This window comes from Ambystoma mexicanum, chromosome 8 (genome assembly GCF_040938575.1).
Source record: "Ambystoma mexicanum isolate Mex_15411 chromosome 8, UKY_AmexF1_1, whole genome shotgun sequence".
In the NCBI taxonomy this organism is placed as follows: domain Eukaryota; kingdom Metazoa; phylum Chordata; class Amphibia; order Caudata; family Ambystomatidae; genus Ambystoma; species Ambystoma mexicanum.
This window is the reverse complement of record NC_090929.1, coordinates 475,007,457-475,033,982: the sequence shown is the minus strand read 5'-3', so window position 1 is coordinate 475,033,982 and position 26,526 is coordinate 475,007,457. Positions and strand designations below refer to the sequence as shown.

The window sequence follows — 26,526 nt, the reverse complement described above, 5'->3', positions numbered from 1 at the left end:
ATTTTTATCAAGGCATCCAAAGGTTTTTGTTTCCTGCGATATTTATATTATTATTGTCTTTGGTGTGTTAATGGAGAAATCTGATACTAATAAAGATTTAATTGAATTTAATCCACATTTAAGAATGGCTCCTCTGATAGGGAACAAGATTACTGTGACTTCTCAAGGCAAATAGTCTTATCATTTCTCAAGGGTCTGCAACCTTTGGCTCACAATATGTTTTGGACTTCAAAATGCATCAGCCCTAACAAGCACAGTGAATGGTGAGAGATCATGGGTGTTGTAGTCTAAATCATCTGGAGAGGCCTAGGTTGCAGACCTCTGTTTTAAGAAGAAGGGACACTAGGTAGTCAAGGTGCACTGTTGGCTGGGTGGTGTGGCTGCTATGGGTTTAATGATTGGCAAATATTGAGGCCAGGCGATTGGAAGCCTGCAGGCATCAGGATAAGACGCACAAGAGTTTCAGTGCACCTCCACACCAACACTGGCTGCCTATGTACTGAAAGCCAGCTAATGACAGGCGAACATGCACATTATAGCGGTTATAGATGGCATGTCATGGCCAACATTTCCTGCTTCTAAGCACTCGAATAATAGGCTGCACTTTTACCCAGTTAAGTGGTAATCAAGTGATCAAACTTGAAAGGATGAAGGACTGAGATGGCCATGCTGGGATTAGAACCGGGGACTGCAGTTTCCACACCGATCTCTGACGCGAGAGATACAGTTGCTAACCTGGTGATGCAGAAACATAATCCTCAAGAACCTAGCGCTACATCAGCCATTGTAAAACAACGTGAAAGTAAGACTACCTGATAACTCCATGTCCATGGGGTCACCCCAATCCAGTCCTGGACTTTACTTTTACTTTAATAGATGTAAATGTAATAATCGTTTATTAAAGGGGTATCCCTGGGCTAAAGTAAGTTCTATTGATTTGACGAGACCCAAGACTTCAACTCCCAGCCATGTTCCAATTAATGGTGAAAGGAAAGCCAGAGGCATGGTGTTCCCAATGGCATGGAGTGGACTGGCAACCTTACCTGAAGAGTTGTCACTTTAGTGTCAAAAAACCCACCTAAAAAGGAATTCGCCGACTCTAGTCCTGGAATTCACTGTGTCTCATTTAAGGCGCTGATTCCATCCTGTTAGCATTGTTTCACACACGCAAGGTAAAGCTCTACTTTAGTCTGTCCTCCATTTCTCTTTTCCCTTTCCTCCATCCATCTCTAACATTTCCCCCTTTTTATTTCCCCTTATGGCAGTTTCTCTCTCTTAGTTCTGCCCCCATTGATCTTCCCCCGGCGTCCCCCCACCCCTCTCTCCAGGGGGACGTGCCTTTCAGACCCTCGTGGTTAATTCACGTTCTCTTCTTGTTAAGCAAACATTCTCTTTCAAAACAAACTCTGGCAGCTGGGAGGAACTCCAGAAATGACAGGAGTGGTGTCACAGGGCAGGACGCAGATGTGACCCTCGCCCTCCCCCGCCGGCGCCCCCGGAGGCTAGTGAGGCCAGTCTGCAGGGACTGCCCCGCATTCATGTGCCGAAGTGAGGAGGTTTCAGGAAGGGTGTTTAGTACCGGCGCGGCCAGAGTCCAACTCTTCTTCATCACATGTATTAACACCTGCTGAAGGATCTAGTAATGCATGTGACGCAGGGTCGGACTGTGCCATAACATTGTCTCGGGCACCAATGACAAAGTGGACCACAGTTGCAAAAGAAAATTCATTGCTTTTGTGACACTGTTTGAATAGTAACCAAGGGGGAGTTTTTTTTTGATAAAGTGTGATGTAAATTGTGCATTAAAAAAATATCTGTTCAGCAACACTTGTAAAAACTACTAGCCACACGGTAAAGTAACTCACCAAACTGGCCCATAGTGGCCCAAAAAGTGGTCCACTTTGACCAAAAAAGACTGTCCCAAACAAGCATTTGAGTTTTTGGTAGCCATGGGCCTATTGCCCTGTAGGCCAGTCCGAGCCTGATGTGATGGGAAGTGTAGACTAGGCGGAAATGGAAGTCTGATATGTGACTGGCTCTTTCCCGACCCTACTTGCCTTTCAGAACTACCCTTCAGATAGACAAGGCTGGCGCTGTGTTAGAGACGATGTAAGCACAGAACCTGCACAGCCCCTCGGCCTGTCCGTTGTACCATGCATGCGTACATTATCCATTCTATTCTGGAGACAACAGTCCGATCCTGCTTTTTTACTTTGCATTCTGGGTCTTGGAGTCCTGGATTTCTCCATTATAAACCGAAGACTACTGGTCCCAGAATGAAAAGTTAAAACCCGCACTGTACTAGTGTCTCCCAAATGCAATGGATAATGTTGGCATGTATGTTTCTACATAGGAGGATTTGAAACTGCAACCCGTCATTACATTTGGGCATTGTTAAAAACCGTGAACTGCAATATGGCGACTTTGTCAAATTGCTTGAGTGAACAGGTAGAACAGAGGCATGACAGTGCATTGTTGGCAAATAATGTGCCCTTTAGAAGTATCTCTTCCACAGACAGCTGTGGTGAATATCTCGAGTCTCTAAACGGCAATGCGAAGAAGCTCTTCTACTGAGGAAGGTTGTGCTTATGGCCTCTTCCCTGGCATGCTGTGTTCCACTACTAATGAGGGCTATAATTATTCCTTCCTCGCAACAATCTGATATTCTTCTGATTAGGGTAGGGATTGTTTCCCTCACAGTGATGTGTTGTTCCCCTACTAGTGGGGTTTGTAGTGATTGTCTCCTTGCAGTGATTTGATGTTCTACTGATGGGGACTGTGGTGAGAGACTCAGTTGTTCTCCTACTAATGTGATTTGTAGCGATTGTCTTCTGCAGTAATGTAATTATCAGGCAGTAATACATAAGGTCCCCCGGAAAAGCCATTGGTGACATTCTATATGGTGACATTATGTATTAGGGAGAGGTTGCAGGGATATCGCCGGATTTCCTTGTAAAAAAAAACAACAATTTGGGGGTTGCTGGGATGTCCCCTGCATGTTCAATGTAAGAATATCCCTGTAAAAGACAGAGACTTTTGTCAGCATATTTTTGCGGGGACATTATCACATGGAACCCTCCTATTAATGTGGTTTGTAGTGATTGTCTCCTCGCAGGGATGTGATGTTCTACTGATGAGGGCTGAGGTGACGGACTTCTTGCAGTGATGTGTCATTCTCCTACTAAGGGGGGGGGTTTGTAGTGATTGTCTCCTCGCAGTGATGTGATGTTCTACTGAGGAGGGCTGTGGTGGTGGACTCTTTGCAGTGTTGCAGTGATGGTGTTGTTCTCCTAATAAGATGGTTTGTAGTGATTGTCTCCTCGCAGTGATGTGATGTTCTACTGAGGAGGGCTGTGGTAGTGGACTCTTTGCAGTGTTGCAGTGATGGTGTTGTTCTCCTAATAAGATGGTTTGTAATGATTGTCTCCTTGCAGTGATGTGATGTTCTACTGAGGAGGGCTGTGGTAGTGGAATCTTTGATGTGGTGTTCTCCTAATAAGATGGTTTGTAGTGATTGTCTCCTCGCAGTGATGTGATGTTCTACTGAGGAGGGCTGTGGTGGTGGACTCTTTGCAGTGTTGCAGTGATGTGTCGTTCTCCTAATAAGATGGTTTGTAGTGATTGTCTCCTCGCAGGGATGTGATGTTCTACTGAAGAGGGCTGAGGTGATGGACTCCTCCTTGCAGTGATGTGTCGTTCTCCTACTAAGGTGGTTTGTAGCGATTGTCTCCTCGCAGTGATGTGATATTCTACTGATGAAAGCTGTGGCGTTGGACCCATTGCAGTGATGTCGTTCTCCTACTAAGGTGGTTTGCAGTACTCGTCTCCTCACAGTAATGCAATTCTCTCCTATTAATGTGGCTTGCAGTGATTGTCTCCTCGCAGTAATGTGATGTTCTGGCGATGAGGACTATAGTGAGTGGCTCTTCCCAGCAACGTGACCTTCTACTGATGGCGGCTTTAGCGATTGTCACCTCACACGATGAGATGTTGTATTGATGAGGGCTGTGGTGATTGTCTTCTCATGTCAATTTAATGTTCTCCTATTAATGAAGGTTGGATACATTGGGCCTCATTACGGGTCCGGCGGTTTGCCGTGCCTGTAACAAAGGCACAGCTGCCGCCGGACCTATGATTTTACCGGCACCCGCGAATGGGCAATTACCGGGTCATGCTGAGGTCGGCTGACCCAGTAATTGCCCATTCGTGGGTGCCGGCAATAAGGGACTCCCCATCCCCACTCGGCCCCATAGGGCCCCCCCATAGGGCTGAATTGGAATGGGGAGCTCGGATGCACTGGTACCATTCATAACGGTGCTGGTGCATCCACAAGTAGTGTTCGCGGATGCCGTACTGCCCACCAGTTCGGATCTGGTGGGCAGAGCAAGACCCACAAGCACAACTCATAGTATGGCGGTACGGTAGCAAATGGTGCCGGTAGCGATACCGGCACTGTTGTTGCCCTACCACCATACTTATAATGAGGCCCATTGTCTCCTCACAGAGATATGGTGTTCTCCAATTGAAAGGGGCTTTGGTGATGGTCGTCTAACTGTAATGTGATGTTCGCCTAGTAATAAGCATTGTAGTGATGGTCTACTCCCATTCATATGATGTTTCCAAGTTATGAGGGTTGTAGTGATTTTCTCCTCGCAGTAATATAATTTACCTCCACTAATACAGGTTTAATTATTGCTTATTTACAGTGACATGGTGTACTCCTACTAAAGAGGGTTGTAGTGATTTCCTGTTCACAGTAATGTGATCTACTCCTACTAAGGAAGATTGTAGTGCTGTGCACTCACAAGTGTGCTTCCAATAAGGAGTGTAATGATTGTCCCTTTACAGTGATATAATGTGCTGCTAATGAGGGCTTTAGTAAGTGTCAACGCACAGTGTTATGATGAACTCCTACCGATGAGGGTTGTAGTGCTTGTGTCCTCGCAGTAATATAGTGTGCTGCTAATGAGGGTTGTAATTATCGTTTTCTCTACATTGATATCATGTGCTACTAATGAGGGTTATAGTGATTTGTCTCCTTGCAATGTTATGATGAACTCCTATTGATGAGGGTTGTAGCTATTGTCTATTCACAGTGATATGTTGTACTCCCACTGATGAGGGTTGGGGTTACTGCCTCTGCGAAGTGATCTGATGTAACTCTACTGATGTGGGTTGTAGTACGTGTGTCCTAACAGTAATACAGTGATATCATGTGTTACTAATTAGGCTTGTAGTGCTTGCTGCCTCAGACAGTGAAATGATTCTCTGTGGCTGACCTAAGGCGATGGACGCCTTGAAGAGATTCCATGGCTGCCCCATTGAAGCGGCCTGATGCCCTCCCAGGGGAATGCTGAAGCAGCAGCTCCTTCTAAGCACCTTCATGGTCTCTTAAGTCTCAGGCTGGATGGAGTGGCTGCCTCCACAGCACACACCACTACATTAAACTAACCCCACTTTGGCTCTTATTTATCTATCATGGGGATTTGTGTGTCTTGTTGCAGCTTTGCTGGAGACACAATCCCTTTAGTTACCCTCCCATGGGTAGGTCCCGCAGACAATCCATACACTCTCGTGCCTAGCGCCGGCTCAATTTTGAGAGTCCACTTTGCAATTAAGAGTTTGAATTGATAATTGTATTTACTGCTTCTCTTCGTTGCACCAACTCATCCCGTGCCGGAACAAGGCCAGATTTCCAAGGGACCAGAACCCATCAAAAACTATATCCCGAACCCTGGTTCTGTGGAAACCAACAGCCTATGCCCCAACTGCCTTCTAATACTGCTCCCGCAGTGATCAAATGTTTTGGGTGCAAACTGGGTGGCTGTCCTAGTTGAAGAATCCACTATTCTTAGTGCCCTGAGTGTAACTTACGCGCTCTTTTAAGGACACCAGGCGCTGACATCGGTCAATGAGCGAGAGCAGTCGCCTGCTCTCATATTATGTGCTCTGGGGAAGGATTCTGCACTGATCTCTATGATTTTAGAGAGAGATTCTAAAATCTCCCTCTTCTAAAATCCCAAACCTCTTGGCTATGTCGGACAACATTTTGGACTTGGTTCCCCCAAAGTTGCTGGTATACTGCATCGCTGAAATCAAATCCACTGAAGCTGCATGGAACAGTAGACACGATTTTTGGCAAAGCATTGGTCAGCAAAGGAGTCTGCATTAATCCCATCAGAGTTGATGTCCACTGAGGCTTCCATTGAGACCCTCTTCATTCAGTGGTGGATTGGCCGCCAACTTGGGAAGACTGAGCCTTGGCTAAACCACAGAGTGTGCGACCGATCTTAAGCAACATCTCCTTTCTACACATGTCATGTGGACGTACTGAGCCCAAAGTTTTTATACCTTTGGATCCACAGACTCTCCCGCGAATGTGCCTCTTCGTTTTATTAAAAACGTATTGAATGGCTCAGAGCTGTTTTTATATATAAAGCTGAATGTATGTGTGTGTGTGCATGTTTATCCAGCTATACAAATGTACACTGTCGAACCCACTGCTATCAAATTTTGAAAGGATTCTTCATTTGTTTGGGACAAGATTGTCTATGTTTGGATGCAGAAAATTCACTGCGTAGACACCCTCAGTTACTGATGCTCACTGCATTCACTACTGTAGGTACTAGAAGTAGGCAAAACTTGGAAAAGTGTCTGAAGCAAAATGTTTGATGTGCTGGTTATTGCTATTAAATGTATTACTACGGTATACACTTTGAAAGTGTTTATTAAAGCAGTTTTAAAGGGAATTTAAAAAAAAGGTTTTATCACACCACTCCAAATGTGGGAAATGGCAAGGTTACAGTTTACTTAACTTCATTTATGAGAAGAGAGCACAATCAATCTTTCTTCGACATTTTCTCAAATGTGCTGAAGCCATTAAGTGATTGAAACATGCTGCACAAAAAACAAACTTGGAAAAGCTCCATCTGATGCAAAGCGAAAATCAATATCTGAAACACAATAACAAACAGCAGCACGACTTGCAGAGGACAAGAGCAACTTTCTCCAGGGCAAATGAAATGCCAGAGCTAACTGAAGCAAGACTTGCCGACAAGAGGACAAAAGCAACATCCTCCATGGCACTTGAGACACCACTCGATCAGGACACGTGCAACGCTGGGTATCCCAGCTAGTTACGGATACAATTACCTGTCGATATGCCCCTTTAGGGGTATTCCTGCTAAACTTGCTAACAAAGGGTCATGTTTTGGGGTCTTCCACGGTGGTGGAACCTTTTCCCAGGAATTTGTGATCTAGGGTATGTTTTCTGGAGAATACCTCTCACTTCTTTCTTGGATGTTGTGGAACATGAGGTAGTGGCCCCACTCTGCAAAGTTTGGATGTGCTAGTGATGTAGATTCAAACATAACTTCTCCAGTCTCCTATTTTATGCCAGAAGGCCCTGGGACAGCATTCTCCTGAAGAGCTGATCAAACGTGAAATCCTCTGCCCAATCATGTCCCTCCTCTTCAGAGACAATCTCATCCAGTGCCTTCCACCAGGATGCTGTTGGTGATGGAATTAGAACAGGACCCAAAATGTGTCTCCTGTCAGGTAACTGGCCTTCCCCGCGGCCTAAGGGTCTGCATGACGCATTAATCAAATCTGCCAATGGCAGTCTGTTTTCCATGAGAGCACTGGGGAGATCAGGCCGAGTCTGAATTTTCTTTTCATGACAATGATCAGACACATGCTGCCTTTTCAGGACCTCAAAACCTCTAATATTTTTTCCCCAATTGACAAATTCTGTAAAATTAGCGTTCAATTGGGGGTTTGAAATTCCCCGCCTTAGGATTTTCACGTAGATCCGATTAGGGAGTGAGAAGGGTAGAAAAAGGTTGCAAGACCTGGGAATTAATCCTGAGTCCACTCTGCAACACCCCATCTCCTTCTGATTCTTTTGGCAAACTAGTTAAGTTGTTATATCAGGTTAAATGCTTAGATGCTACAGTTGATAGAGGTACACGCCATTTCCACAGGATTTTATTTTAACCTTAGGCGGCAACGTGTATTAGTGTGCACTTGTAGTTTCAGCCTAAGCGACTAGTCATTTGGACTCCTGTAATGCACACCTGTTGGATATTTCAGGACCACAGACTAGTCATCCTTTGCACTCTGTCAGACCAGAGAAGATAAAAGCCTTTCACTCTTGGGCTCCAGCTTTGTTATAATTTACCAAATTCTATTCATTACAGCACACATTCGCTAGTGCAGGCCCCTGTTGCAGACGCTGCTGTTCTGGAAGGTGTTACATATGGATTCCAGCAAAGTTATGATCAGCGAGTAGAGTCGATTTCGCAAGGCCATATATGATAACCAGGAACCCCCTGTACCATCCACAAAACATGGGTGGCACATGACTTCTCGTTTCCTCGCTCAGTCACAGTTCCACAATTTTTTTTTTTTGGTGCCCTTTTACCACTGCATTAAACGCTTAACCTTTTTGTAGCCCAATAACCGTGCGCCAGAGAACTGATGGGTACTATTCTCTAAAGTTGCACAGCCTTCAAATAAACCAGTTGCCCCCTTACTTCGAATGATTCCGTTTCTCTAAACCGCAAGACGGAGAGCGGCACTCGGTCAAATAATGTCTTGCCGGAGCCCCACTCTGTTCTCCAGATCCTGTGCCTCATCTTACAGACCGCTTACCCAGTCTTCATTCTTCAACGAGCATTCATAACATGCAGTAGTTCTACCTACAGAAACTGCCGAAGCCTCATATACAGTTTTGCTGCTGTTCCGAAGGTTATCTATGCCCTGTATGTGATAGATATCTCTTTATTAGGGTGACTATTATGACCAATCAAAACAGAAGAGTTGATTATTTGCTTTAAAAGTTTTCTTAATGAATCAATATAAGACATGGTTAACAGTTCAAATTGTGGACATTTTGTTGCTCCCATAATGCTCTTTGCTTTTATGCAAACAGCCAGGATTGAGTTCTATATAGAGATACTGTTGTACAACCTGGCTGAGGGCGTTGCCCTTTGGCCCGCCCCACCTTCCTAAAGCCCCACCCCGCCCCTCCTAAGAAGTGACCGTTCCCCCATTACATGTTTCCATTTCCAGCACTGTGTGTACCTAGTTATTCTCGGGCTTTCCCTTAACCTGCACGTGTCCCCCTTTTTTTCATGGAACGCTACACGAATTTGCATGTCATCCTTGCGCAGGGGCCATGCTAATCTTCTCTGTATCCTTCCAATTTTAGTATATGGGCTGCCGAAGCGAGCACCAGGAGTCCCTTTCTTGAACAGTTTCCAATATACAGCAAATATGCCAGCAGGGAACCATGCGGGGCCTGCTAGACCAACCTTAGTATTACTTTGCAATCTTACACTTGGAGTCCTGTATGCTCCCCTTTAGAAATCCAGGACTTCAAGTTCAGAATGCCAAGAAGAAAAAAACAGGACTGGACTACCCTCTCCAGAATGCAATGGGGCACGTATGCTACAGAATACTTATCTCGTGGTAATCGTGGGGCAGGAAGAAAAGGGGACTTGTTACGGACTTTGCCAACTTTTTATGAGCCTGAATGTCTACTGTTGGTGGGCTGAAGGTCGCGTGGGTTAAGCAATCATGGGAGATACCGTTTTTTTTAATTGTGCTTTCGTTCTGCTTTCATTAAATAAAATAGTTCTAAGGAAATGCCGAACCCTTTGAGCCATACTGTTAAATTCGGAATCATTCCGTTTTGTCAAGTTGGAGGGTCTAGATAAGAACCACTAGGCTACCTAGCGTTCCTCACTTATTTTCCATAAAATATACATTACAAAAACAAACAAAAAAGAACTCATTTATGCAACAGAACCGCTTGAGTAGGATGTGGTGTTAGTTGCAGGTCACGTGTTGGAAAGAGCCTGGCAGTGACATCATGTTGGGGCACTCCCTTTCCCTGGCGAGGGGGAGCGGCAGCAAGTACCCTGAGGGGACAGCTAACCCATGTCTGCGGCAAGGACTTGAACTTTGGCGCGCCGATGATTTCACCGCTAAAAAGCTGTGTGTACACAAGAGCAAGGTGTCCTGGCAAAGCAAACCTGTCTGCCCGCCTGCTTTTGCACGGAGCAGGTTATTGTGGTAGGGGTAGGCGCGCCCGCCGTGGAAACGGGGCGGGGGCAGGTGGCATTTGTCACCCACCCCCACATTCATTATTAATAATACCGTTGGAATTCTGCGCAGTGCGCAACGCCTGCTCGTTTCACCTCAGCTGACCGTATTTTATCGCCAGTCGGTGTCCTTGTTTGTACAGCAGCTTAGGCTGGCCCCTTGCACCAGAGGCATAGCCAGGATTGTCTAACAAGTGGGGCCTGAATCTAATGTAATTGAGCCCACCTCAGTGACATTAACATCTGTGAATGCTCACAAGGCACTGCTGAGTACGCGTTTACAGATTTTTGGATGGGCCTTGCCCACTCAGGCCCCCTACCCTGTCTATGCCTCTGCTTAGCACCACATCAAAATGCTGATGAGGAGGTGAGGGTGTGAGAGAAGGAGGGGACTTTATGTGATAAGGGCCTCCTTGCCCTCCCTCGGGTGCACTAATCCTCCCTCAGTTTACTGGGGTTTGTTCTGGCATTGCAGCAAGCTCCAGACTTTTAAAGCTCCCTGATGCAACCCACAGGAGCATGTTAGCACTACATAACATTTGAAACTAAAAGGTTATAGGGGTGATTTCGGCGATATGGATAGCCGGGAAGGGCACTGGGCATCCAGATTTTGCATGTGACAATCAGAGGTAGCGGTTTGAAGAAAAGGGGGGTGTTGCTCCTTTCTCAAAGTCTGAGTACTTTCTATGTACCCCATGCCATAAAAATTCCACGTGATCCTGGCCTGTAATTAGGGAGATATTATTTTAAAAGTAATAGGCTTTTAGAATACTGTTGTGATGTGCTTGGTTAGTCTGATGTGATTTATGATGTCACCAGAGTGCCTGTGGAATGTTGATGCATGAGTGAGGGAATGCTATGATGAGAGTTCTACGCTGGGTCAGTTGAGCCTTCCCTCCCTGGGTGATGGGTGCCGGTGTCTGGTCTGTCCTGTCTTGGTCTTGGTCTTTCTATCTCCTTATTTCTTAAGTCTGAATTCTGAACTGTAACTGTAGCATAAGAACTGAAGTAAACTTATCAAACAACCTAAAGCTGCCTGGACTGAGCTTTATAACAAATACCACTTGTCTTTACAGTTGTCACCGTGCCTACAATGGGCTACTTGGTATGTACAGTTGCTGCTACTGCTGATACATTGTACACACAGACAATTTGCACCCATTACACTTCCAGAATCACACAGATACACTGGCGTGGGAGTGACAACTGAAGTCCTCTTTAACCGGCATCATCTTATCCACACTGGAAGAGGATACAAGCAAAGGAAGTGTCATTTTAGTTTAATTAAAATAAAGTGACACCCATGAAAGGATGGAGATGTGTGGGGGACAATTTGAACTTGATAATTAGGGCCCCCTGCTTAGAGAAAAAACAGTCTGAGGCCCCTATGTGGTGCATACATTACAATGGAGACAAAGATAACGTTAATAGCCGCAGATTACCATGAGATGGCCAGCCAACAGGGAGCTTAAACACAAAAGGGCCTGTGAAAAGCTATAACCCCTTCTTTGTCAGCAAGCAGGTGATGGTGGAGGAACCGGTGTTAGTAGGCAACGAGGTAACACTTCTGTGTATCCTGTGGGAAAATAAAATGCACCTTGTAATGGGAGCCCCTGAACGAAAATAGAGAAAGGCAGGGGTGTTGCTAGGTCTGCAAAAGGTTCGGGGCTACAATAATGTCGGGACTGTCATGACTCTGGGCTAGCTAGTCTTTTGGTTGTAGCTCCTGAGCTTCTATATGGAGCTACAACCAAAAGATCCAGGGCTATAGCCCCCTTACACCCCCTCCCTAGCAACACCTCTGGAGAAAGGAATATTTTGCTTTGTTACAATTTACCGCCACTTGGTCTGGAGGAATTTCCGCTGGGTTACAACTGGTGGTAGCAGTGTAATTCCCCGTCCATATTGAGTCCATGGGACTCAATGTGCCTTTTTGGCGGAATTACTGCAGCAAAAATTCTGACGATTTTGGCATTGAGTTGGAGGATTTACCGCCAAGATTTTCCTGGAGGCAAATCTTCCACTCCAGGCCCGAAAAAAGTAATTGAGTTACCGCCAAACTCCTAATGAGGCTGACACTTTTCTCTGCACAGAAGTACTTTTGTAAGCACTGTGGCAGATATTGAAGTCTTGGACTGGTTGATGAGTTTTCTGTATAATCACATAAGACATTTTATTTTAGCCTATGTGTTTGGAAAAAGTGTTGTAAGATTTTTAAAGAATTGCAGTGGTTGGGAAGAGGAAATTCCTTTCCAAACTCTCTTCTGGGATGGTAGCACACAAGGTGGCTTATCTTATTAGTCAGTTGTGCACAAGGAAAATAATGTGCGCACAACAGCCAACCGGTTCCGCACATGGAGAAAAATAATTAGAGGGAACATTGGTTACAAGACTGCTGAATGGCAACACGGGGCAGTTGGTAGGGGCCCCCTTTCGGCTCGAGGCCCCTTTCATTTGAATAGGTTGAAAAGCCCTGACGCCGTCCCTGCATTGCGTAGTCCCCTATATGCGTCCTTGTGGCTCGGGCTCATAAGTAGGGCTTGGTTGGGACTCATAACCTCCTGTATTTCCACAGCTCTATGCACTTTGCTCAATTCCTGGAGGCTTGCTCTGCTGATTCGAACCGATCAGTGGGGCGGTGTTCGTGGAAGCAGGAGGCAAGCTAAGCGTCAGTTGGTTGGGAGTTTTGGCCTGTTTTGAGGGAGTAAAAGTGGTTGGTGGGCCGCTTATCTGAGATATCATTCTAGGCTTCCCTACAGTAATTCGAGAAGCGTGACCTCGTTACGTAAATACATAAATATTGTTTTTATATCAAAGGCATTCTTCAGGAAAACTAAGTAAACAGACATTAAAAAAAAAGAGAGTGAGGTTCGCTGATACAATCCTAAAGCAAATGCGTTTAATACAAACATTACAGCACACAGAGCCATATTAGGAGTCTGCGCGTGGACATTCCTGGACACACTCATGGATTGTGTTTGTTTTTGTTCATGGTCATTTATTCTTGTTCAGCACAACTGTCACCACGTGTTCTGGCCTGCAGCGCAGAAGACCCCATAGCAAGTCAGTGCTGGCCTGGAGTCAGGGGGTGGGGGGAGCAGGGAAGGCGTGTCTAATGGCCAAGGATATTTCTGAGCTTTCATGGGCTATCTTTCCATAGCCCAGTGGCCAGAACAGCGACAGCCCGCTCACCAGTGCTGGCTTTCTTAAACCTAGGCATCTGTCTGAACAAGCGCAGCTGGTGATAATAGCAGGTGTTGGTTAGGTCTGTATTGTTTGCATTTTTTTTTTTTTTAGCAAGCAAGGAACATGGTACAGTAGGAGGGTCTACCTATGCCCCCGAGTGCATTGTAGCCTATTGTTAAATAAATACATGATCTCGCTTTATCAGGACAACTCCTATTTTTGTCACACGGAATTTGCTGTTTCGGTTACGCCACAACAATGAAATGGTGTTACCGGAAAGATGAAAGGCTGGCTGGACCCCTGTGGGATTCAGATTGGGAGCATCAGGTATCGTGAACAAACCATGGTCAGCCGTGGCCGTTCAGGCAAAAGCACCGACAGGTACCCGCGCATCTCTGCCCCACTGAGAGCTTGGCTAGCACTCTATAACCCAGGTTTTACCATTAACATGAATCCAATACAATACATTGGTCCGATGCCTCTAGCACGAGACAGCTATGACTTGTCAGGCTGACTCTCTGCCAGAGTGGACCATGAGCCCTCGCAGAACCCCGTGAGTGATGGCAGCAGGGGCTCAGGATTCTTAAAAGGCACACTTACTTTCTATTAAGGGCCCCCAGAGCTCAGCAAGGTAGTGTAGCTGCGGCAGTGATATGCACAGGAAACCAGAGAGTAAAACATGGGAATTCTAGCGTCAATTGATTGAACACCACTTATTTAGCTAATAGTCCCAGCACTCGGGGTTTGCAAGGCTATTTGACACATAAGCACACAGAACAGTACTGATGCATACAAGATTGGATTGCAATAATTGTTTGGTTACTTTTTGTATTTCTGTAGCGCCCAATATGCCAAAGACCACTTTGCAGTATAGCTGGCTTTGCAAGTTACTGTTCCATGCCTTCTGTAAAGGGCTCATATGCCATTGGCATGGGATCGTAGCGCTGCGGGTGGTCCGAGTGTGCAGGATTGCGAAGTTGGTGGGTTTCAGTGGCCCAAAGCCCAACACTTCAAATCAAACGTCATGCATATGTTCAACTTACACCACAACAAGCAAACGATAACACAAACCACTTAATGGAGTTCAGGAGGTTTCCCCGAGAATGATTTCATTCAAATGGCCATCATATTTTCTTGTATGCCGGTATGGTTTTTTCAATGGGTACTTTGCCTCCCAGATTCTCTTAGGTATTGGTACTTTCACTGGTACTGGGCAGAGTCCATATTCTGCTTGTTGTTGGTTCAACTGCACTGTGTATGTCACATACTCTGGTTTCCAACATACAGGTAAAAGGGGCAGAACGGTTGAGGTAGGGGTACTTGGCTCTTCCTCTGCACTGGCTGTGACAAATGTATTCCAACATTGCTCTGTAAAATACACTGTTGTGCAGCATGTGCCCAATGTATTCCAACATTTCCTTTTGAACACTTTGTTATGCAGTTGGTGCCCAATATATATCATAACTCCTTGTCAGCATGTGGCCTTGCAGACAATACACAATAAAGGCCAAGATAGCCATTCCATTTTTTTATTGTACCTGTGACTGGGCCCACATCCGAAAGCACACACATAGACACACCTAGATATACATTCACACATATACACACATGTAGACGTGCACACATACCCATGCACACACATGAACAAGCACACAACACTCATGCATGCACACATTTTTTTTTTACAGTTACCATTTTTACCACCCGGTCCCTCAGCTCCACTCTGACTCAGGTTTGGATAATCTTCTCCCCGCAGCCAGCACTGCAACAAGGAGCCCGGAAGAAAGTTGATTGACACATCTTCCCTTGGTGCCTGCCTCCACGCGGCCAATAGGGGCGCAGGAGGAGGGCATCAAAGTCAATGCCCTCATGGTCTCCTGTGAACTGTGCTCCCTCATTCCTCCAAGTGCTTTCAGGGACAGGGGCCATGCAGGCCTCCATGTGGGACCAGGGGTGGACTGGGAACTAAGAGGCCCTGGAAATAACGACTAGGGCCCAAAAAGAGGCCCTGGAAATAAAGTTCAAAGTGGCCCCATATGACACATTTTCAGTAAGCCCAATGCTTTTCTCATGAGAACATTTGGAAATACCACACAAAAGAGGCCCAGGTTGCAGAGGCCAACCGGGAAATCTCCAGAGTGTCCCATAGGCCAGTCCACCCCTGTGTGGGACAGTGCCCCTCGTGGGAGTCTGTCTCTGTAGACATTATGTGCTTATTCTGTGTTATGCGGAGTGCTCCTGAAGTTACGGCTAGTGCCGTAAAGAGAATATTCAGTGAGGTACTGTGTCCCAGCACCCATTATATAGCGCAGACAAAGGTAGCAAAATAAACGTAGCATAGTGTCCCAAAGCAGAGCATACTCACATAGCACTGCACAAGGCCAGTGACCTAGCCTATTAGCATTCATTAAAATATGACATGAAAGCATAACATAGAATCATAGCAATAGTAGCATAACTGCATGCATGCACAAATAAGATATATTTTACCTTTGAGGAAATGCATGCCAAATGGCACACTAAGGTCACACTGCACAGGGGTGTGTGTGTTATAGAAGTGTTACTGTGCAGGGAGCTGTGTCTGTGATGTGAGACGCACTGCAGAAGCATGCGTTTGTAACTCAGCGTAAACGCACATAGATCTGTGTGTTATATGTACTGCATGTGCAGGCCTTGGTATAGGAGTGTACAGCGTTTGTACGTCATAGAGATGTTACCAGGGACCAAGTCCTAAAAAAAGAAGTGGGAGGACCAGTGTTCTGCAAGTTACAATCTCTAATATTGTAGTAATTCGATCTGACTTTCTTCAGCAATTATATCTAATGTGGAATTGAAAACTCTGTGTACATTTTAACCACACAACATACACAAACAATGTGGTTTGATGTAATATATCTCCGAAGGACAAAGACGTGTCTGTAGATTTGCAAAGGCTTGTGGGCATGCATCTGTATGGCTTAGCCCATGTGAACAGTTCCTACACATCACATATACAGGGCCGTTCACAAAGTTGGAGGTAGAAAGCACATGCTCACAACTATGTGCCCATGGAGATGTTATGTGGAAATGGCAGCCTATGTATTTATTTACTTACTTTTACATTTATAAAGTGCACAAAACCCACGGACACCAAGGTGCTGGTTGAATAGACTGGCAGGAAGGAGAGCGTGAGGGGGGGGAGGGATAGGCGGGAGAAGGAGAAATCGGCTAGACAGAGCTGGTTTTAGATTGTTTCTTGAGCGTTCCACCTTCAGTTGAACAAACTCGTTTTAAGTTGTTTCCTGAACAACCAATAAGAAGGTTCGGTGCGTAGGTGTAGAGACAGTGCGTTCCACAGCTGGGCGGCAGTGGCTGGGAAGCTGGAGCCCCCGGCTCTAGTGCGCCTGAAATGTGGAGTGGTCAGTCTGTGGCTGGGGATTGGCTTTGTGGGTCTGGAAGATGTGTTTTTGGTGATCCTCTGCGAAAGGCAGGGTGCAGCAGAGTTGGAGAGACATCGGTGAGTAATGGAAAGACCAGTGTGCTGCTTTTCTGTGAGCTGATATATGGTCATGCTTGGTTAAGTTCATGGCGGCCAAGATGGCATTGTTCTGGATGGTCTGGAGCTTGTTGAGGTTGCACTACGATGTGCCGGCCAGAAGAGAGTTGCAGTAGTCAAGTCGGGAGCCGATTACTGTACTTGCTATGGTCAGGCGGCCTTGTGTGGAGAGGAATGGTTTGGTTGCAATCAAGAGTTTAGTGCTGTGGGCCGCTGATGAGGCAATCACGTTGATGCTCAGAGCCGGCCTGAGGCATCGAAAGTGTGTGACGTCTGCCCGGGTCCCGCTCTGTTCAGGGCCCCCGCCCCTTAGCTACCTGATGCCATGAGTTTAAGAAGTAACAAGGGCTGGACTGCTTCTAGCCACAGGGATTTTCTTTCTGTCTGTTTTAGCAAGGCCCTGCTGTCACCTCAAGTAATGGTCCATTTAAGAACCTTTGTTTTGGATGAGGGGTTAAAAAGGGGCATTTTATTCTGAAAGCATAAACAGAAAAACGAGTTGCCACCCAAATCTGTCTTATTTGAAGACAATTAAAATATGTTGACAAAAAAAAGAGTTGTGCTTGATAGTATTCATATGTCCACATTTGGTGTGTTAAATACATTTTTTTGGGGGGAGAATGTTACCTTTCACTCGCATTACATAAAGCATGCCATTGCCAAACGGTGCAAAAGCTTACCATTTCACATTATCTTAAGTCTTGAAAAACAGACCACAAGCCATTTTTGAAATAATTTTGCGGAATTGCATTCTGGTATTTGTAGTCTTCTTGATGGGGTTAAAATGACACATTTTTTACTCTTTTTGTTTTACATATTTCTATAAGGATTCCTTTATTGCTGGAGTATTTGGATTATGATGTGTGTACTTTTCAAGTCCGATTTATTGTTGAAAGCCAAACATTGTTGTGAGGAGGGGAACGGATTAGTGGGCAAATGTGGTGTGAATATTTACCAGGTCCACGGATGTGTGAACAGAGGTTGCTGGACTGAAGATGTTCTACCTGGGCCTGTGCTAATTTTCAGGATACAAATTGAGATTACATGTGGGTTGACAGCATTCACCCACTTCTTTCACAGTGCCGACTCGATCCCCCATTGGGTGTTTTTTGAGGCCATCATGCAGAAAAGCTTGTTTGCTTAGGTTTTTGCCCACCAGGATTTTAACCCACAAAACCACACAAGTGTCTTCAAAGCACACCTCTTGTATTGGTATTTTGCTTTCCATATAATATTTCAATACTAGTGTGAAAGCCTATGTACACGGGCCAAAGTCGGAAAGAAAGACATTTTCAGAGTGTTAATATGTAATTCATGTTAATCCTAAGGCAACAGCTCCCTCTAGTGGTAACAACAGGCGAAGCGCACAGTCTCTACTGCGCATGACTGCATCCGACAACATACGTCTGACCTTTTATTATATGGTATGATGATAGATTTTGGGGTGAAAAGGTGCACACCTTTTATATTTGCCAGCAGTGTTCTAGGAAAATCTCTGTTTTCTGGGGGTATTAATGACAATGCTCATTTCTATTTTGAATTTTCTTCTATTAGGAAAGGCCAGTTGAACTAAATGTGCATATTTCACTTTAGGATACTTTCAGACCCTGTGCGTCTGTTAATGATCCCTCACACTTTTTTCTGGACTTGAGCCCTATTGATGACATTTGAAGACCTGCAGAATTGCTTAGTCTAACTGCTTCAGTACCATTCCGGAAAATAGGCTTTCGTTTTGATGAATGTAGTGAACCCTATGAAACATTGAAGCACCTTATACTCTATTGTCCTCATTTTAAGAGCATAAGAACAGACAGACTAATTAAATGTTTTAATATTGAATATGAGGATTGCCTTGAAACTTTATGGTGTAGAATGATGCAGGGGACTCAAACCTTTAATTTACGAGTTGGTAAGTTTTTGTAAGCATATTGAGAAGGAATTAGCACTATATAGTAATTGAGCTGTTTACATCCCCCAGAGGAAATTCATAGAGGGTTGAATCTAGAAAGCTAAATTAAATCACCTGCATAGCTTATCCCTTTTTTTGGATATGATTTCTTTTAGTGAATGAAATTTGCAAGCATCATAAACAGATTGCAAATGTGACTGTGGAAATATCTGTAAAGGATGGTTTTTATAAATTTAGATCTTATATTCTACATTCTGTATTTTAATAGCTAATTTTGAAAGGATTTTAAAATAACTGAATGTATGGAACATTCATATGATTATTTTTATATTTCAGATTTTGTAAAGGTTCTACATGAAATTGTTTTTATGTAATTGAACCAAATGCAAATAAAGGAAAAAAAAATAGGCTTTGCTACGATTGCACTATCCTGCAGAAACAGCACTTTGCCCTGTCTGGCCCAGGGCCAATACCTGCCCTTACATCCGTGGAACGTGCAGTTACATTAGGTATGTTTGGATTACTTACCAGTTGTTAGGGTCATCTCTGGGGTCGGCAGAGCCGAACCTAGGGTCCGCGGACCTCGAGCTCTCGGAAGGCCCTAACTCCTTCCAATGGCCCAAAGAAATCGAGGTCCACACAAGGAGCAAAGGGTTACTGCTGTTTTATTATAGTAAACAAGCAGGGATCACACGCATGGAGCAAAATCCAGTCCAGGCACATCTCACCGATTTTGGTCTCGCAGGCCACTTTTGTACACTTGTGACGTCACAAACATCGTCACTTACCAAAATCCTTCCCCGAACCTAACGCAACTCTGGGTTGGTTCCCTGAGTGGTAGGTCCAGTATAGAAACATATAGTGTGCTTTGTTACTGGTGGACAGTGTGTCAGGTGGTATACTTGGATCATCCCTAAACAATTGCTACCAGAAAAGTGTTACATTAGAGAGCCCGATGATTGGCTGGGGATTCCCGCCGCCAGCTCCAAGCCCCCAGTGTCCTCATTGGTCAGGCCGCGGGCGCCCAAGTCTGGGACTACCGTTGTTCCCAGCCCTCAAGACACCTGCTTACGTACAATGTGTATCGATAAGGTGTGACTATGTGACAGTGTGTAACAATGGGGTGCTTCTGCTAATGCCATGAGAGCGGTCCATTCCCAGCGCATGCTGAAGGTGGATTGTTGCGAGCTCGGTCCCAGACGCGAGATAGCCAAGTCTTCCCAGCTTCCAGGCCTTGGCACCGTGTCAGTTCGGCCGAGTCACTTGTGAGAAGACCGTCGGTGAGGCCAAATTACTTGTATTTTGGCTTGTAATATTCTCTCCTGTAGCCAGTCTCACTGTGGCGTGTTGGGTGAGGAATGTCACTTGCAACATCATGTCCTTGGCGGCTGCGGTCCTTGCCAGGGCTATTCTGCTTACGCGGCCTCTTGCGGCTTGGGATGTCTGTGAGACTATTCTGGCTTGCTGGATTTTCTTAAGGCCTACTTCAGCTCCAGTTATATGCATTCAGAGTAATCATCCATAGGTTTAAGGCATGACATGGTCGGTCAGGTCACTTGAATGCTCCTGTCAATCCACAGGGTTAATAGCATGTAGCATCTGCAAGCAAACGCACACGCTCATCTGTCATCTTGCGTTTCTGTGGTGCTGTAGCGAACCTAAGTGGAAAAATAATAAACATGCAGACAGTGTGTATATGTCACCGTCCTCTAACTCATAGAACTCTGCGCAAGTGTTATTTGTGTGGATTGGTGGGTGAGTGCCTCGAAAGTGCAGGTTGCACGTGTGCTTCCTGTCTAACGCAGCTGTGTCGTCATGGTGTCTCTAACGACCTGCAGCATGGTTTGCGGGAGATTCAGTCCATATAATCATCTCCAGCTCGGTCTTGACTGTCGTCCCTTGATTTGGATAGAGTCCATACCATTGCAGGGTTATATGGTCGGGTGGCTGGATACCGTTTGTAGTGCGCGCTCATGCTGGGAGCGGTGGGGATTGGTGCAACCTCATACGGTCGGTGGTTATTCTGTCTGGGGTGCTTTTTCCGGTTGGGTGGCCCGTCGGGAGGGAATAGACACTCTGACTTTTCCTCTTCACAGTGATCTCCATTAGTCTTTGTCCTGCTTCTTCTCGTCACAGTACTTTCTTTTGATGTACCCATCTCTACAAATGATTCAGCTCACTTGGCCGGGTACTCCAAAATAAGCGTCACTCCTGATATTGCTACAACCGTAATATTAACAGCTACAAATTCAGAAATTGAACGTCAGTTTATTTGATCCCCATAGATATTAATGACTACATTTGGGACATCCTTTTCTGTGATGCAAATAAAGGGGTCCACACATCTTTTTCCGCCCAGGGCCCCGCAAATCCTAGGTCTGGCCGTGCTCATGCTAAGGCTGGACTCCCAGAGTTTTAATGGAGGAGGAGACCGGGATGGAAAAGGTATCCATGGTGAAGGAGCGAAATAAGGGGTTCAGTTTGGCTAAGCGTTTTGTCATCATTGAGGCAAAGATGGTGTGCAGCCATCCACACTTGTATTGTGTCGTTGATTTTGTTGATGTTACTTGAGTCTTGTTCATAGTTGCCTGTGAGGGGGATGCGGATTTGAGTATCATAGTAGTTGTAGGAGATGCTGAGGGAGTCGAGGTGGTCAAGGAGCGGTTTGGTGTAGATATTGTATAAGGTCGGGGAGACACAAGAGTCTTGGGTCCCACAGGGAACCTAAGTCAGGTGGGCTGCTGTGCTTCCTGCTAAAATGCAAGCAGTTCTGTCCACAAGGAACAAGGCAATCTACCTGGTGGCCTCAGGAAAAGTTGGCAGCCTTGGTGCAGTGTTGGCAGAGTGTTTGGTGGTTGACCAGGTGAAATGCTGCGATAAGTCTAGCAGTAAAAGGAGGGCTAGGTTGGCGGGGTCACAGATGTCGTCCATTTGTTTTTTTAGGATGAGGAGGGCTGACTCAGTGCCATGACCTGGTCAGAAACCTGATTGGCATGGGCTGAGGATGTTATTGTTTTCTAGGAAGGTTTGTATTTGAGTGTAGGCACCACAGTCCAGGATTTTTAATAGGAATGGGACGGTAGTGATGGGGCGGTAGTTGGTGGGAATGGTGGGGTCAAGTGTGGGTTTTTTGATGAGGGGGTGGATACAGGCTTCCTTAAGGTTGGTTGGGATGGAGCTAATGCTGCGAGAGGAGTCAACAAATGCTGTGATGATTGGTATAAGAACTTCCACACAGTCCTTAATGAGTGTGGCGGGACAGATGCCCCTTGGCATCGTGAGGGTTTGAGACCAGGAATGAGATTTCAGATTCTGTGACGAGAGGAAGCGAAATGTGATGGTGGTGGAAGGGTGTGGGCAGTGGGTGGGGTGGACTTGGGGTCAAACTTGGGTGATTTAGCACAGATAGTTACTTGCTTCTCGATTTTTTTTTTTCTGAAGGGTGTCAATTTCGCTAGTGAGGGCATCTTGAATGATTTTGCACCAAACGTCATGTTTGGTGAAATTGGCTGTAGGTGTGGCAGGGTTTTCCAGTTCTCGCGGGGTGGAAAATAGTTCACGTGACTGAGATTGGGCATTAAGGATTCTATTGCAGAGGGCAGTGGCTTTGAGGATGGCATGCTTGTATTCTTTGGAAAAGTTAAGGAAGCAGTTTTTGTTGGCTGCTGAGGGGGATCTGCGCCAACTGGCTTCAATAGATAGCCTAAAATGACTACATTTGTAACTGGGACTCACTAACATTGTTATTTACATGGGAACAAGAAAAGTGCTTTTGTTTCTTTACTTTCTTAAAGAGTCTCTGGTTCCTGGATGTGCTGATTGTACCCATAATGCTATCAGTTGTGAGTGCACCTGTTGGCTTCTTCTAGAACTTCAGCCTTTGGTTGCAACCTTGTGAAGACATTTGTTGGCTTTTCATGTACATGCCTTTAAACTCCGATGGAGATGAGCTACAGCCTTTAAAATAAGTAGGCGAACACTGTCCACCCATGTGTACCCTTTGGGTGTGACTACGCCCCCACTTCTGTGTGCAAGTTATACCAAGCATTGATAATGATGGTAATGGGTGCACAATGGTGTGAGTATCTGGGTATCTAATAGCAGTGCCTGGCAAATGCCCAATATTTATTTTTAAAAAAGCCCAAACTGTTGGCTTTGCCAATGCTTGTTTTTAAAAAGACTTCAGTGACGGACATGGATAGTGCCTATAAATCCAGTGGCTGAAGGCAGATCTGGTTTAGACATTTATATTACACCAGTAGCAGATCTGCAACTCCAATTAAGTCATTCACTCTCAGAAGACTGCTTTGAAAAAACACTGGCAGGCATGTTGAGTGCAAAGTTTAACGGTAAGGCTTGATTAAAGAAAGCTCAAAGAGTTCCCATGAGGAGGTGTTTGGGGCGGGGTGGGGCAAGAACTGGGTGGGAATGGTCATAGGCATTTGCATGGCCATGGGCAGTCAACGAGTGGGCACATAAGCAAACTCCTCATATGCCATTTCTCCCCATCTGTACTCAATCGTTTTGCCTTATAGGTGGTGCCTCCCCAACTAAAAAGGATACTGTACAGTGCCACGTAAGTTGTACAGGTGTGTGCTATGTTGCACATGCTCTCACTTGCTCATTCACCCCTTAGGGCATTTCAAAATGTGGTTAAATACTGAATCCATCGAGGGGCAGTCAGACAGGGAAGTGACGAATGAAAGAGAAAAGCAGAATTGCGGGTAGTACAAGGCATGTTTCACAAGTAAGGCCTTGAAAGCCCGTCATATTATCTTTACTTTTGACAGGGGAGGTAGGATTGATTTCGTGAGAGGAGGCCGAGCCACAGAGAAGGTTTGCTGCCTCAGGGGGCCATGGGAGTTATCAAAAAGTGCATACCATAAACCTCAGGATGTAGTTTACCTCTTAATGGAGAGTGATGACTCGGGTGGTGGGGGGGAGGGGTAGTTCACGGTATTACTTAGAGTGCGGTTCCAACGATATGGCTCAACAGTACAGTACAAAGAGTTCCATTATACATTCGATTTTGAATTTAAGTGTTTTCACATTAAGATCCGGGAAGGACAAATGAGGCCCGAGGCGGTGGAGGGGTGGCCAGAATGGTGCATTGGGCCACGGTTGCCGATCATTGGCTGTTTATTTGGGAGCGTGCACGGGAGATAACACTCCTGTAGTGGCACCCTATGCCCACAGAGGGTTTATAGTCAAAAAGTCGAATCCAATAATGTCAAAAGTCAAAAAGTCGAAAACAAAAAGTCGAAAACAAAAATGTCGAATTTTTTTTTTGGTTGCTTTTTTTTCGAAATGGGGGGTCCACCCCCACCCCCCTTTTTTTAATTTTTTTTTGTTTTACCCCTTTTTTTACCCCCGGAGCCCCAAAAAAATATATAAATAAAAAAAATAAAAATTCGACATTTTTGTTTTCGACTTTTTGGATTCGACATTTTTGTAATTCGACATTATTGGTTCGACATTATGACTGGACACCCCCACAGAGAGCCATGACCAGATGCACTTTGATACCCTTAGGGGCTGTAGTGCATATGTAACCGAAATACAAATACACTCGCATTACTGGGGGAGGGAGGGGTGGTCGGGGTGGTCATTCGTAGTTTGGAGCTCTGTGTTGAAGGAGAGTTGGTTGATGGGAAGCATATAGCACGGTAGTGTCCTGCCATGACTATCGGTGTCGGGCAGTTAACTTCTTTCGCTGACAACCTCGAGCTTCTTGCCCATAAGTCGGGAGTGGGATGGGAGCGGTCTGTCTGATCAGTCTCTTGGTCTCTTCCACCATCCAAATCTGTCCTCGTTTTGTGCAGAAACAAGCCCCTCAACTAAAGTCGCCTCCCTGTAAAGCCAGCCCTGAAACTAGCAAAGATTCGGCAGAAATGGACACAAGTCATACACAACTGCCTAGAGAAACTACCATAATACAAATTAAAAAGATGCGTTCAATTGAATGCCTGCTCACAAGCTGAAGCAGAAAGACTAACGCTGTGAGCATCCTCTCTAGAAAGCCTGCTTTCAAATCTACCCAGAAAAAAAAACAGGCCAAGGGCAGCCAAATTACCTATGCGACTACCCCCTTAAACAATCCTTTACACATGAAGAACCAAACTCTAAACATGTCTCGCCCATAGTGCCATGTGGACGGGCCACTACTGTGAAGTAGCACAGGTAACCTAAGTAAGGAGTCTACACTCAAAACAACAACAAGCTCCTGCAAGTAGACCTTTTTACAAAAATAGGCCCAAACCCAAAGTAGGGATGCACAAAGACATGGATGTATTTATAGTTGGGCTAGTTCTACAATAAGACAATTGTAGGCAGCTGCTGAGGAATCCACTAACGGGGTGTTTGCACGCAGGGCGTAATCTCGGCTCTGAAAAAATTAAATCTAACAGCATTGAAAGGGAGAGCTCTCCAAAACGACTGTTGTGTGGGGTGGAACATAACTTTGCACTATTTCTATTTCTGATTGTACAGTGTGAAACGGCAGTACAAAATGGGGACCACAATACCATGTATTAATAGGAATTAGAAGCCCTCAAATCTAGAAAGGCAATGAATGGAAAGGCCATTTAGAGTTTTGAGGCTTTTATGGAAGAATGTGGCCATATAGCGAAGAAGCCCGTCATTGACTGGCAATATTCTGGTTATCACAGCAACCCGATTGCTGAAAGACACCGACTGCAGAGGCTGGTGGTCTATCACTAGGGTATATGTATAATTCAAACCAACACTGGAATGTTTGGAAAAGTCCCAAAATAAATATTGTGGCAACCCCAGTTTTCAGTGCAGTTTCATTTTTCTTTCATCCAAACTTGCATCAACAATAACCTCTTATCATTTTAGATTTGCGTATCTAGACATTGTTTGCTTTTAGGCTGACTTTCTCAGTGTAAAAAGAGAAAGTATTTTGTTAAGACACGACAGGCTGCCATGAGTTTGGCCTCCCGTAGGAAGTATTTCATTTTAATGACATAGATTTGCCCATAGCTGCTTTTCAGAGTATGCGTTTTTGTGAACAGTATGTAGGACAGCAATAGCTTGGCCCGATGGAGAGAGGGATTTGGCACGCACGGGGCTATAGTTTAGTTCACACAGAGCGTGAGACTGGGAGTTGGTCTGTAAGACCTATGGAAATTTGAAGAGGCCAGAGGTAGACCTTCTGAAGCTCCCTAATGCCGGGCGTGCACAACTCTTAATCTAATGTCAAACAATGGGTTTAGGAGAACACCTTGCTCACCATTTGGTAGCAAGGCTGAACATTCAGGCTGTATCCTGTATAAAACTGATGAGCTGGTTCATGTAAGAGCATACCACACAGATGCAATTTGAACAAAACAAATAGGATTTAGCAGATTATTATACATTTAACCATTTATTAGCAGAAGAATATCGCAGAGCATTCTTTAGCAACACTATTCCTAATCAAAAGACATACAAATAGTAAAGATGAAACTGATCTTATAACAATAGCATAACAGTTTTAAAGTACAAATACAGGAGTATCTCACGCCTGCAATTTGTTCAAGCAATAGCAGTTGTGAATAGCTTTGCATGAACACTCTTGACAGTTCAACGCCTCTAACAAGTTTCTATTAAAGATGATGACTAAGGCTTCTGAAGTCAGTTCAGGTTTGGTTGTGGCTAGTTCCGCACTGAGTTGGTTTGGTCTCATACCAAGGCACAGAACTCTCAATCAGAGTCTGTGGTTCACAGTGACAATCAGTGGAAAGGCAAGAACACAATTGTGTGTTTTCAGGGCCTATGGAGTACTATGT

General features: G+C 45.1%; 1 protein-coding gene and 1 non-coding gene across 4 annotated transcripts in view; one reads left to right on the top strand and one right to left on the bottom strand.

Annotated features, from left to right (window-relative positions):
* ACAP3 (ArfGAP with coiled-coil, ankyrin repeat and PH domains 3) overlaps positions 1-26,526 on the top strand; it is a 738,004-nt gene that overhangs the window by 102,483 nt on the left and 608,995 nt on the right. The gene's annotated exons all lie outside the window — the stretch shown is intronic.
* Positions 9,129-9,235, bottom strand: LOC138474974 (U6 spliceosomal RNA). The gene has a single exon (XR_011269183.1). It is a non-coding gene; the product is annotated as a U6 spliceosomal RNA (small nuclear RNA).